This window comes from Sceloporus undulatus, chromosome 6 (assembly GCF_019175285.1).
Source record: "Sceloporus undulatus isolate JIND9_A2432 ecotype Alabama chromosome 6, SceUnd_v1.1, whole genome shotgun sequence".
Lineage (NCBI taxonomy): Eukaryota > Metazoa > Chordata > Lepidosauria > Squamata > Phrynosomatidae > Sceloporus > Sceloporus undulatus.
In genome coordinates, this window is record NC_056527.1 from 72080587 (window position 1) to 72094758 (window position 14172).

The 14172-nt window shown below is 40.4% G+C and overlaps 1 protein-coding gene across 1 annotated transcript in view; it reads left to right on the forward strand.

Moving 5' to 3' along the window:
- Positions 1–14172, forward strand: part of AHRR (aryl-hydrocarbon receptor repressor) — a 73998-nt gene that overhangs the window by 14457 nt on the left and 45369 nt on the right. The gene's annotated exons all lie outside the window — the stretch shown is intronic.

The following is a 14172-nucleotide window of genomic DNA, read 5'->3' on the forward strand; positions in this document are numbered from 1 at the left end:
CAAATTCCAGCTTATTGATAAAGCTTTACATTGTTTCCTAATTGCTAATCCAAAAAAAAGGGGAGGGGGGTTATGAAAGTAGAGCCCTGTTTGCACAGTGGTTAAATGTCTATATTGCAGCCAGTCACTCACAAACCACAGGGTAGTGAGTTCAATACCAGCCAGCAGCTCTGGGTTGACTCAGCCTGGCATCCTTCTGAGGTTACTAAAATGAGTCCACAGCTTGTTGGGGGCAATTTGCTTACACATTGTAAACTGCTTAGGGAGTACTTAAGTGCACTGATAACTAAGCAGTACAGTATAGAAATGTATTTGGTATTGTTCTTGCTAAAGTACCTTACTGTGAAGCTGTTTTGAAAGGGTTAGAGTAGGGCAAAATAGTTTTAAAAGAATATTAGTAAAATGCATAGATTATCCACAGTTACAAGTCACAGTACTGCTTCCAGTATCAGAAGCAGTATATTTCTGCATATTGGTTGCCGAGGAACACAGGCAGGAAACTGCTATTATGGTATAGTCAAGTCCTGCTTCTGTTGTTGTGTGCCTTTGTTTCCGACTTATGACAACCCTAAAGCTTTCTGAGTTTTCTGGGGCTGAGAGCATGTGACTCATCCAAGGTATGAGAGTGTGTGAGTCACCCAGTATGTTTCCATGGCTGAGTGGGACATTGAACTCAGGCTGACACTGGGAATCTTCTGGACTTTTTGCTCAACCAGCAGTCTGTCCCAGTCCTTGATTCAGTGGTATGTTGCCGAGATTTCTGCAAACTTCCAGCTCTTCAGAAAGCCTTCCTGCTTCCTTGATCTGCTGGTGAAGAGGTTCCTGAAGGGCTACATCAATCCACTCCTTTGTCCTAAGCCTAAAACCAAGGTGGTACCTGGAACTTGTCTTGAGACATTTCTGCCAGAAGCCCTTTGAACCCATAGCTACCTGTAGCCTCTCCTTATTGCCCTGGATTACTGATTTTCTGATCTTGATCATAACCACCAGAAGGGCTGGTGAGCTCTATGCTGTCTGGATGGATCATCCATTCCTCTCTTTCCATCCCAATCGTGCCATCACTTTCTTGCTGGAGGTGGTGTTGGCTTTCCATATCAACTAGGATACTGTCCTTTCTGCCTTCTTGCTGAATCCTGTGTTGGACTTCGAAAGATTCTTTGTGGCCTACTCTTCATCAAAGAAATGACTCCCTGTCTTGCTACCATGTTGCATACAAAACCATTCCACAATGGTTATGGCTGTGTCTTCTGCTTTTCCAGCTGGTGTGCTGCACCAGGACATTTGTTATGTGACTACCTGGTCACAGCCCATGACCTTCATTACACTAAAGAGTGGACTCAAGATGTTGGGCTGACATTGCCTTTAGGAGAACTGTACTTCATTCCCTTTTGTCTTGAATTTACTTTTGCAGTTTGACTTCTGTATTGTGTTTATGTGTTTAGTTCCATTCCTTGAAACTAGTTCTGTACCCCCTATATGGGTGGGAGGCATTATGCTCATGTTTCATGTTCGATGTTTTACATTTGATTTAATATTCAGTAAACTTTTCACTTGTTTGCAATGATACTCCTGCCTCCTTCTTGTGTGTAACTTGCTAGTCTCCCATTTGTGTGAGTCACAGAAATCATGAAGAAGGACAGGTTGCATACCTTTAACTGTAGTTCTTCAAGTAGTCGTCTGTGCACTCACACAACTGTGCCTACCCTTCCCTCATTGTGTTCTGCTGGTCCTGTACATTTCTACATTGGTGTCCATGGAACTAGCAATTTTGGTGGGAGGCCCCTTATATAAGCTTGCTGGAGTTGGGTGAGGCAACTGCCAAAATGCTTGTACAAGTTTCTAAAAGATTCTGAAAGGTCTATTCTCCAGGTGCAGGATGACCCATTTGTGTGAGTGCATGTTGCACTCAAAGAACTACAGTTACAAGTATGCAACTTGTCCATCTCAGAGCTATTTGGTTTATTCTGAGATCTTGAATCTTTCACTGAACTTTCTGTCCAGCCACAGCTTCTGTCCACAGGCACTTTGGGAAAAAGTAGTCTCTTATTTTTGAAATGAAATCCTGGGATGCCAGGAAAAGATGCTTAAAGTGCCAGATTATAGGTGAATGTATAGTGAGTGGGGTTAGTGTTGCTCTTAAAAATCCCCACACAATTTTTGAGGGAAACCCTCATTTAAAGAAGTGTATTAATGCAATCCCATCCAATTTGGAGATCATTTCATTTATATAAATCTACTTTTTATAGGCAATAGACAAAGAAGCTACTTTGGCAAATTTCATTGGATATAAAGAATTTAAACATATAGACATTCCTTCAATCAGAGTACAGGTTCTTGCATACATTAAACTCAATTATTTATGCATTAGAAGCCCTTATGCCACATTCCATCTTTCTCTTATCAACTTGTAGGTGCCTCTCAAGTTCAGCCTTTTATCAGACTGCTCATCTTATCTTCAATTTTATTTTGACTTAAAGCAAAGCACCAGGCACCAGCATTCATCCTTCAAAGATGTCACTTTGCCCCTTTTACCCCATCATGAAAAACTCTCTTCAGCATTGCTCTTACTGAGGCTAAGTTCACTTTTTGGGTCTTTTTCTCATTACATTCAGGGGAACTAGATATTGATTATGTAGAATAAAAATTGAATATTGCTTTTATCCATCTCACTACAAGACCTCTGTTCCTACGTGTGGACAGCCCACGGTCGAATCAGGTATTTGACCTTGCATCACCTGGACAGGGCAATGCGAGGACGGTGGGGAACATGTAGTAAATGACCAATGTAGACATGCCCTAGAGCCTAGGCCAAAATCAGGTTTTAACATCCTGTCACTTAATTGACTTTGGCATTTTCATATTTGTTCCAAGCTAAGGCTGAGTTGCAGAACTGATCCATTTTGACATGGCTCTAACTGCCATGGCTCAAAGCTGTGAAATTCTGGAATTTGTAGTTTTGTGAGATTTTTAGCTTTCTCTGTTAGAGAGCTCTGGTGCTACAATAAACACAATTCCAGCGTGAAAACTCACTGGCATGACCTTGGGGGTCAAGTCACACACTCTTCAGCCACATGAAAAAACCCTGTTGATTTAGGTCCTCCATAAAGTTGGAAACAAATTTAAATGCACAAATTCATATGGGTATACGTCTAAATTTTATACAGGAACCAGGAGTTTGCAACTGTCTGACTTACTTAAAACATTTGTGTTTCTCAAAAAACAGCTGTGGTTAAATAGGCATTTCACATTTATTTCGCCACTCTTGATTTGTATTAAAAAAACCTACCGTTGGTTAAAAAATATGTAGTGTCCTTTATTTTTTTAAAGTCATCTTTTATCTTTCTGTCTTACATTTAGTGACAGTTCATAAATTATACATTCTTAAATGTCTGAAAAGGCCACCTTCTTCCTACTTACTCCCCCCCTCTCTCCAGAAAAAAAACAAAAAAAAAAGTGAAGGTAGGTATAATTATGAACCCAAGGAAAACGTTTTCAGTTCAGGGGCTTTCCACCTCTGGGACAATTCTTTCCTCAGGGGAGGTCACCTGATACTGCAGCTTAGGGGTTGTTAACAGCCAATGTAGATTACGACTTTTTCCTGGTCCATCTGATTAACATCTAAGCATTCTAAATCCAAAGAAAAACAATACTCCCCTTAAGGGCACTTATTCACACACATCATCTAGTTGGTTGTTTGGTTATATATTACTAGGCTTCTGCTGTGCTCTTATTCCTGTGCCATGTTTTTATGTAATTTGAGTGATTTAGCATGATTCAGATATGTTATTCTAATATACAGTGGGCCCTGGGCTTTCTTGCTGGGTTTTGGTTCCAGGGACCCCCCAATGGATAACCAAAATCAATGGATGTTCAAGTCTGATTGTATACAATTAGAGTTCCCTTAATTAAATGTGGCACATCAAAGGATTCTATGGAGACACTAGTTGTTTGGGTAGTGGTTTCGTGTTCAAACTATGAACCTTTGGAGGCCCAGGGTTCAAATCCTGGCTCGGCATGAACACTCACAGCGAGGACTCTGGATGTTGGTTCACACTCTCTCCGGCCTTCGAGGGTGACAGTGGCAAGAGCCCTCTGAAGAAAAGCTTGTCAAAGGGAATACCCATTGATATTGTTGCCTTATGGTTGCCATATGTCAGACAGCCTTTGATAGGCACACAAACAAAAACAACAAACATATATGTATGTCTGTATGTTGTCAAGCTTTCAAGGCGGGAGGTCTGATGGGAGTTATTCTCAAAAAACTCTGGGGGAGACTCAAGTGTTTCCTCCATAGTAGCCAAACAAACTATCCTGTTCAAGAAGGCTTTACAGAAGGTTGTGGAAAGGAATGGTTATACTTAGGACCAGATTGGAGGAAAAGGGGACCATGGATCAAAGGAACCAATCTATAGAAGTAGACATTATTGCTCAAGAAATTAGATACTGATTAATAAATGGTGGTCAGACTGTGGGATGTGATGACTTTGGAATGAACTTGTTCTGCCTCACAAAGACCAGGAAGCTCATCAGCTTATTTCAAAAGTGATTACTCACATTATAATATTTCTTCCATTAAAACTCAAATGGTATCAAGATCAGGGCAATTTTGTTGTTTCTATCCTTAGTTAAGATTGGTTACGAGGGGGTAAAATTTTTCAGCTGCGTTCATCTTTTCTGGCCATGTGGGACACTTGGGCGTTTTTGGGTCCAGGAACATTTAAAGGTTTCTATTTTGCCATATCAACAGGAAACCTTCTCTTGGCAGTCCAACAATCTGTCTCCTCCTTCCTGTGAACGCCAACAGGGGCCTCTTGTGGCAGAGGCAAACCGAATTTTTAAGAAGGCCTCCATGTTTTTTGCATACGGGTAACTTTGGTAGGTGTTACCTCATTACAGTTCCTCTGCTAATACAGGTTCCAAATAAAGCTGCATACGTATATATGCATTTGATTGGCACCTAAAAGCATAACTGCATCAATCTCCTGTTAGTGGTCGCGCATTGTTTGTTTGCATTGGAATTCTGGTAAATTCGATAGCTCTATCACACTGGCTACTATTCCTCCCCCTGTCGACACCCAACTCCTTTGTCTGGATTTGTGACGTACCCCCCCTACCTATTAGTTGTGAGCTGCAACAGGGGTGGAACCCTCTAAACAGACGCAAGCCAGTGGTTCACTTGGGCCTTGTTTGTTTCTTGCCCTCACAAACCAACTTCTATGGTTTATAATTAATAAACCTTCTTTTTCTCTTCTTAAACTTTGACCGGATTAGGCAAGGTTTTACCTCTACACCTGTACCAAATGACTCCCTGAGCAACAAACAAAAAATGGAGTCTTCTTGAAAAAATCTTTCCAAGCATAAATACACATTGAATGGCTTCAAATAAGTCCAAATCACATGATTTTGGATCCATGTTGGGCAAAGCCCCACACTAGAATTCATACACTATGATCATAATAATGTTTGTGTTATGTTACACATAACCATAACATGACAATCAAATTAAAACCACACCTGATTTTCTTAGTGTCAGGTTGTTAGCTGGCAAAAACGCAAACCAAAAAGTAGCCCTTAACAAATTGGGATGAAGAAAGACACATTTGGTCGAAGTTTTGGGAAACATGTTTTAAAAAACTTTAACACCAAAAACAGCAACACACAAAACACCAGATGAGGCGGTAGCTAAAAGTGAGCAGAGAGCAAAATAACTATACTTAAACATCCCTCATCTCTTGCATGCTCGTGTTTCCTTAAAAACACGCAAAACACCCTGAGGGAAATACGACTCCTATTAGCATACTTCTCGTTCCCTTAAATTTGAGGAGGCAAAAAGAAAATGACTTCCATAGCAGGCAAAAGGAAGTGTGTTAACCGAACAGCCCCTCTTCCGTCCCTGTCCCAGTTTTCCCCACTCGTCATACTGCCACACTTCGGACATGGCCACGAAAATCCATAGAAGCAAGACAAATAAGACAGGAAATACCAAACTGTGTAATCCCGTCGCCAGTCTGTACCCCACGACAGCATTTTAACCAACAAGAGCTCAAAAGCGCAGCAAGTTATCTAGTTTGTTTTGTTTTTCGGGGATGCGGGGGTAGGGCGGGGATCGACAGATGAGACCCCCGGAAAAAAACCACTGTGTAACCGAAAAAACCCGCCTCACGACTTTTTAAATACAACTACAACACACACCCGTAACTTCAATGTCAAAACCAATGCGTGCACAGCCGGCTCAGATCTATATGCAGCAACCCATAGTGTCAAAGCAACAACCCACCTAGAACTGTTAAAGCCATTCATTTATACACAGAAGGCCATTTGATGTAAGGGTTTGCATTTTGGGACCTAGCATTCCCACAAGAAGATACAACCATTTCAAAATCCCTTCTGCAGCCATGAAAACAATCCCCGTATCGTGCACAAATCAACACTCTCTCACATGCAGTGAAAGGACAACAATAGCACAAATGCACGCTCCTCAACCACATCGTAGCCAAGAAAAAAAAACCTCATGATAGTTTGCCTTAAGCGAGTACCATAAGTCGGAAAAAGGACTAAAAGCCACAAAACCAATATTTATACATACGCGGGCAATTGGGTATAATATGACTATGTTTGCCTGCGCAAAAAAAACGAACAAAACTAAAATGTTCCATAATGTTCCCTAAACTCCCACTTGTCAATGTTTATGAGACAGTTTTCAATTGTAGTATGTGGCTCTTTATTCTTAACCAGATTGTTATTTGTCAAAAGTATTCCAGGGGACTATGAAATATTACAAGAATACAATTACATAGATATAGAAAACTCGTCTAATTTTCAATGATAACTTGTGCTAGGATAGAGACTTAAGAAAACCATTACAAAATATCAAAAAAAAACCACAAAACCACAAATGATTTACATTTTAATCTGGGTTGATAACGCACTTTTGTGATAGCTGCAAAAAATCCAGCAAAACATTCATAAAAAAATAGTTTCAGAACCAAAATGAAGTGGATTAATAGAGGGATACTCAGCCCAACTATCTAGCAACCTGTGGCTTAACAGAAACCCATAGGTTAAGCATTAATGTATGAAATGCAGCCAGTGCATCTGGCCACACCCAACAAACAATTCTGGATCCAAACCTTTATTAAGGAATATGAAATGCGTACCTTGATGGCCTTGCAAAAGCTAACTGTTGCACACCAGGACAAACTCACATTCTGTAGAGGCAAAAGACACAGTGTTGAAATAATAAAATAAAACACACTGTGTCTGGGGGCACTGTGTTCCTTGAAGCCTGGCCCCCCCGATGCCTAGGAGCGAGAAGTTATTCATGTACAAAACAAACAAAAACAAAAACATCCCAAAATTCCCAGTCTCTTCCCCTCTCCTCCAAATGATCATCATTTTTTGCAAATTAGGGCCTTTCCCAATCTAATGGTGCACATGTAAATTAAGCTTAGCAAGGAGTTAACAGTTACTGTAATTGTCCTTCTGGCGTATAAAGAAACTGACTTTTAAACCCAGGAAAAAAATCTTCTTAAAAGTTGGGGGGTCGTCTTATAACCCAGTGTCAGATTATACAAGCAAGGTCTGAAACGTCACGACTGGACTGGGAGAATCTGCCAGGTCGCAGCGCCGCATATGGGGGGGGGGAGCTCAAAAACGAGCCGCGGACGAACTGCAGCCCCAACCATATAGTGGCGATCGTATGAAAGGAAGCTACCGCTCTGATAGTCTTGGAGACCCAGGGAGCACTGGGCAGGCAGGGAGACAACTGAGCCCAAGATCCAAGCAAGCTTGCGGTACAACAGAGTGTTTCCTGCCAATAAATGTACCTGCATGTCAATAAAGCATTGGAATAAAATAAAATACCAAATTGAAATCAAACTCTGATTTTGTTAAAAAGTTTATTTAGAGGTGCGTGGACAAGGGTAGAAAGATCTTATACGGGTGAGTACTTATCCGGCAAAACCTCGATATTTTACAACTGTACACACTGTGGGGGTCGCTTATAGCCCAGCCCAGTTTGTACTTCTATATGCCGGAAAAAGACGGTAGATCGATACATGCACATATCATAACATGTTTGCCAATAAAAATTCTAAAAAAGACTAAGAACATCTAAAATGTGAGGAAGATCATTTCTTTATAACGCAACAATAAAACAATTATATGTAACAACCCAGTTTGGTTATAACTTGCATTGAATTATTGATGGGATGTCTAGAAAGGCACTGAGATGCCAAAAATTGGCTTGATCTAGTGCAGCTCCCAAAAATTATAGTGAAATTTTTGAACAATGGATTTACAACAGATAGAGTTTGTAATAAAACTCTAAATCACAGGCTGGGTAAGAGGTCCAAAAGACTGAATGCAACTCCCAAGGCCGTTATGTTCGCTTGCGTACTGCAAGGGTTCCCAAGGGTCAACAAACCTGTTTGTTTCACGAATAACCCCAAACATTGTTGGAAACCACCCGCCCTAGAGTAAAAACAAATGCAAAAGTAGGACCCTCAGATGGCCCTCTAATTGTGTTTTCCCCCACATTTTGAGCTCCCTCAATGCCAATTTAGGCCCAAAGAAATGTTTTTTGTTTCAGACAGAAGTAAACAAGGAAGTAAACTCTCGCCAAAAAACAAAACATGTTCCAAAGAAGGCCCACCCCAAAAACATGGTGAAAAATTCCCCCATTTCCCCCTGAGAGGGCTTTGGGGGGATATACCTCCCTTTTTTGATAGTAAGGTGCAAGTGGGATGGTGTCCTTCAGGGTCTCAATGTTGAGTTCGGCAATGGCCATGCCCTAGTGTTTCACATCAACTCAACGTTTCCCTACTCCTGCTACTACGTAACAATAACACAACTAGAATATTGGACCTTACAAACCATTGCAGTAAAATCAATAAGTGTTCATGTTTTTTAACTGTTTCATTCTTTATAAGTCACTACTCTGCAGAGAGTGCTGGGTTTATGTGAACATAAATGAAAGATGGCGGTTCACTTCCAGCGCCAGGACCACATATCCAAAGCCAGGGGACATGTCTCGGAAGTCTGGAAGGCAAAAAGACAAAACCCATTCAGAAACAGTTAATATTTACTTATCAGAATTTTAACTCCACCCGTTTAGTTGCCAATTCACAATTTTATGACTGACAAAAGGTATCTTGAACAATTTATTTTAATGTACGTTTTATAAATGATTATATTTTCCACCCGGGCTGATAAATAAAGTTATATATTTAGTATATATTTCCCACACTCACCCCTAACTTGCCAACCGAAGAAGTCTTCGCCCCCCCCCCCCAACACGCACCCCCCCCCCGCCTTCTCCGACTGGGTCATTCATCATAATCATCATACACTTAATTGGGGTGTAATGGCCCATGGACTGTTCAGACTGCAATGGCCAGCAGCCGGGAAACACCTACAACAAAAATCAATGCCACCAAGTGGCCACCCTCTTTGGGAAGATTACATCTGAGCAATCACTCCCTAGCATAATAAATCTCTGAGGGCGAGGTGGATAGCTGTGACCGCTAATACTAAATTATACATTGCCAGCATAGTCTGAGTCTTCTAGTCTACCTGTGTTGGGCCCCAAACACAAGGAGAGCTAAACCTGGATAATAAAAATCATTATAAAATTATCAGTGCCAGGTATTAAAAACATCCAGGTCTTCTTATTTTCATAGTTGCTTCCTTCAAACAACATTTCGGCTGTCTTCTCCTTTCACCGTAAAAAAAGAGGCCAACTATAATTTCCTTGCCCAACCAAAGAAAACGTTGACATTTTTATAAACATCACTGTGGCAGATTACTGAATGGAATATGTATATAATACTGGTATGCAATCCCAAGGTAGCCACAGTAAACAAAGCGGTTGAGGCAAATGCCTTTTGTCAAGCTTAAACCATAGTCTATTACTCCTCCACTATAATTACCCAGAACATCTGAAAACTTCAAACATATAAACTTAAGCCATAAGTATCTCATTAACAAGGCATTCAATAATATGAAGTTCCCACAATCTGTGATGAGGAATATGCAAATAGTCACAACAAAAAATATAAAGGAGTTTTTTTAAGCAGAGTTTGTTTTTAGTCTCCCTCATGCAGTCCCCCAGCAGCAATCCCTAGCACACGTCCCTCACAAATTGTTGAGTTAATGCATCATTAAAAATCTATTGTGTGCTTTCTACTCGCGTATGACCTAAACAGATGTGGGGCCATATGACTTTTTCTTTGTATCAATATAGAAACTTCCCCTCCTCAACTAACAATAGGTTCTCTATGAAAATGATGTCATTTGTGGTTTAAGTTTTTAGCAATAGCTGATTTTTCACACTACGAGCCTGGTCCCCATTATCCGCCTAATTAAAAAATAAAATAAGCCATGTAGATGCCAAGGAAGGTGAGAGAAAGAGTAACAGACAATAACCTCATTGCACTTGGAAGAACAGGCAAAACTACGAATGTCCTTTTTAACAGTATGAAAAAAAATCTTTCTTCAAAATCCATGTCATCAGTTTATATCTTGGCCCTTTCTTTCTCCCAGTATGTAACACCCAATGTCTAGAACCCAAAATACAGTTGAAACAACATTTTAATTTGTGCAAATGTAATTGACATATCGAGCCATCATACATTTTGGCTTCCGCACCATAACCAACCCATAAAAAACAACAGGTGCCCCCCCCCCCACATATCCCACCAGATTCTTCATCCAGTCAGTCTATCCCATAGCTTAAAATATCCCCCAAACCAAAAGCCAAAAAGCAACCACCTTGATTTGGCCATCTTCTAATAAGAGACACCAATTTAATACTATCCCATGGCGATACAGTGGGCCCGTCCCCATACAGTTTGGGGAATCCATTGCGGACCCCACTCGCCCCGTATTTTAAAGAGGAAACCATGTTCAATGCCGTGCACCCGCATTGAAACAAGTGGGCAGTGCTCCAGCAGCCAGCACACCCATCACATGTGCCACGGGTTGGCTTTGCACCATTACTTCAATTGCAGAGCCGGCTTGGCAATAAGAGCTGGAACCGTGTATAACTGCCACCCGCGTATGCACGGCGAGACACTTTAAAGGACCTTGAAACAGCCATGGATGTTGTATTTGTGGGCTCCTGGAAACTAGAAACCCTCAGCTCATAACAAGAGTCCACTGTACAACATGTTGGGAAAAAGGCAAACATGCGAACGTTCCATTAGCAAAACAATTTTCTTTGCCATTCATTCTGCGGTACAATCTAACGGACTCATATCTGTCTGAATTTGGCCAAATTACTGATATTGTTAACAGAAGATGCCAATAGTATTTTGCTTTGAAAAAAAACTAGATATGCAATAGAAAAAACAAATGTCATTATACATTGATTGGGAAGAAACATGACCGCAAGTCAGTAACGCATTTTCTTTACAAAACAAGAGGCCTGCGCCTCTGGGATGGGAAAACAACAAATCCTTCACGCCAAGAGACAATAGAACCGCTGAATGCTGAAGCTAACAGATCACCCTGGCTAGCCCTCCTGCCTTTCCCACCAGAATATATACTAAAAAAATTGGACAAAACTCCTGTTTTACGTCTTCAGTGTCAGTATAACCTCCGACGGTAAAAGTGTGCTTCAAAGGTTAACCTTCTGTCATAAACAGCATGATTTGTTGAAGGTCTCCTGCTGAGGTAGCATCTGTAACACACAACACACACACCCATGTATTGTAATACTGGAATTGGGGGAGTGCCAGGTCTCAGGTCTGCTTGCTAAATGAGAAATGAAGCTCACCTGTTTCTAATCTGGAAATCCTACTGGCTGGACTGCACCACTTCCAAATGTGGGAACTCAGGAACTGCGGGCACCTCAAACAAGAAAAACACATCTGAGGGCCACATTAGTCATGGCTCAGCATAATGTGTTAAACTTAGTCATTGCTTTCTGTGACCTTTTTTCTGATTTAGGTTAAATAAAAAACTAAATGCGTAACTTTGAATGTATTTCCATGTACTTTTTTAAAAAACCCCAAACGCGATGTCACCAAAATGAGTCCAAGGCTCACTTAAAAAAAGTATAATTTTCTTGTCTTGATGTACAGGGGTGCTTGGCAGCCCCCTCAGAGGTGTGTTTCTGTGTCCTCTAGACCGCCCCACATAACTTTGTACACCACCCATACCCCTGCCACTGAAAAGAACTCCAAAGCGCCCAGAGATGTTAGGAGACAATTCTTGAGACAATTTGGGTTTGGGTGGCTATTTCAGACCCAGGAACAGTACACCGACTTTTCCAACAATAACGAATGAACGTAGGCACTCCTTGTTGGAAAACTTGTAGGTCACTTTCTTCTTGGCAAAATTGTTCTTCTTGACTTGCTAAAATTAGCACCATGAGTCAAAAAATCTGTGGTAGAAATTAGAAAATAATGCCCTCATGCCCCCTACAAACACAGGTGGATTTGGGGCATATATATATCAGCCTCCAAAGATCTCGTAGTAGTGAGCCATTGAGGAACCCATGATTGCTGACAGTTTCCCATCCCTGCATTACCTTAGAATGATTGGGAGAACATTGGGGGAAGAGGTTAAGTTTATAATCACAGGTCAAATTTGCTTTTTTTCTCCAGAGTGTATATGAGAGAATGTCCATTGTTATGTTTATAAATTGTAGAGAGGTGTCTTAGAAAAACATGGATATATTCAAGATATGTGAAAATTAATAGCAGCCAACAATTGCAACCATGAGTCATAAATAGGCCTCCTGTGTCAAATTCCAGCTTATATTAAAGCTTTACATTGTTTTCCTAATTGCTAATCCAAAAAAAAAGGGGAGGGGGGGGTTATGAAAGTAGAGCCCTGTTGCCACAGTGGTTAAATGTCTGTTATTGGCAGGCCAGTCACTCACAAACCACAGGGTAGTGAGTTCAATACCAGCCAGCAGCTCCTGGGTTGATAGACTGGCATCCCTTCTGAGGTTTAACTAAAATGAGTCCACAGCTTGTTGGGGGCAATTTGCTTACACATTGTAAACTGCTTAGGGAGTAACAGTACTTAGTGCACTACTGATAACTAAGCACAATATAGAAATGTATTTGGTATTGTTCTTGCTAAAGTACCTTACTGTGAAGCTGTTTTGAAAAGGGTATAGAGAGGCAACAAAAAGCAAACAACCAAAATAGTTTTACAAATAATATTAGTAAAAATGCATAGAATTAATCGCACAGTGTACAAGTCACAGTACTTGCTAAACTGCTTCCAGTATCAGAAAAAAGCAGTAGATTTCTGCATAATTGGGTTTGCCGAGGAAACACAGGCAGAAACTAAGCTATCTAGGTATAGTCAAGTCCCTGCTTCTGTTGTGTATGTGTGTATACAGTGTTCATTGGGGATTTAAATAAAAACATGAAGATTAATTTTACATATCTCTTCCAAATGAAAGAGGAAATGCAGTACTGTATGTACTTGTTATCACTTAAAAATAGGACAAGTGATATTACAGTAATCTATATGCTGTTCCATGTTTATATGGGTGTGTGTCTTTTTAAAACCCTAAATCTTCCTTCCGAATGTGTGTTTCTAAACACAAAATCAAACCACCAGTATGTTTATCCCTATATCAAAATATAGATGTACTCATATATGAGTATATAGAGCCAGTGTGGCGTGGTTTGAGAGCTGGACTATAACTCTGGAGATCAGGGTTTGATTCCTTACCTGGCCGTGGACATATGATAGCTCCAGTTTAGTCATTTTTGTTCTAGTGCGAGTTCAGACCTACTTATTTGTCTTTTTGGATATCTGCTACATTCTCCTCCAGCAGCCCATTTTGAATGTTGATTCCCCCACCCACCAGCTTTGTTTACTGTGCAGCTCTAAGCTTTATAGATAGAAATTGAAAACACTATAGCATGAATGATTTTGACCTTGATATTTAATGATATAGTTTCATACCTGCAGATTAGATATAAACAGCACAGGGGAAATATTCCATAAAAGTATTTGAGTGTTTCTACAGATATATTATTTTCATTTATCCATTTGATTTTCAGTCAGAATTTAATGTGAGGCTCTGTCTGCAATGCTCAATCTATTTATTTTTAAAATCTATTTATATTTTCCACAAAAAGCAATCTTCAATATCCATCACCATCTGAATATGAATTGTTCATATGTTTTTAAAAATCCCTACAA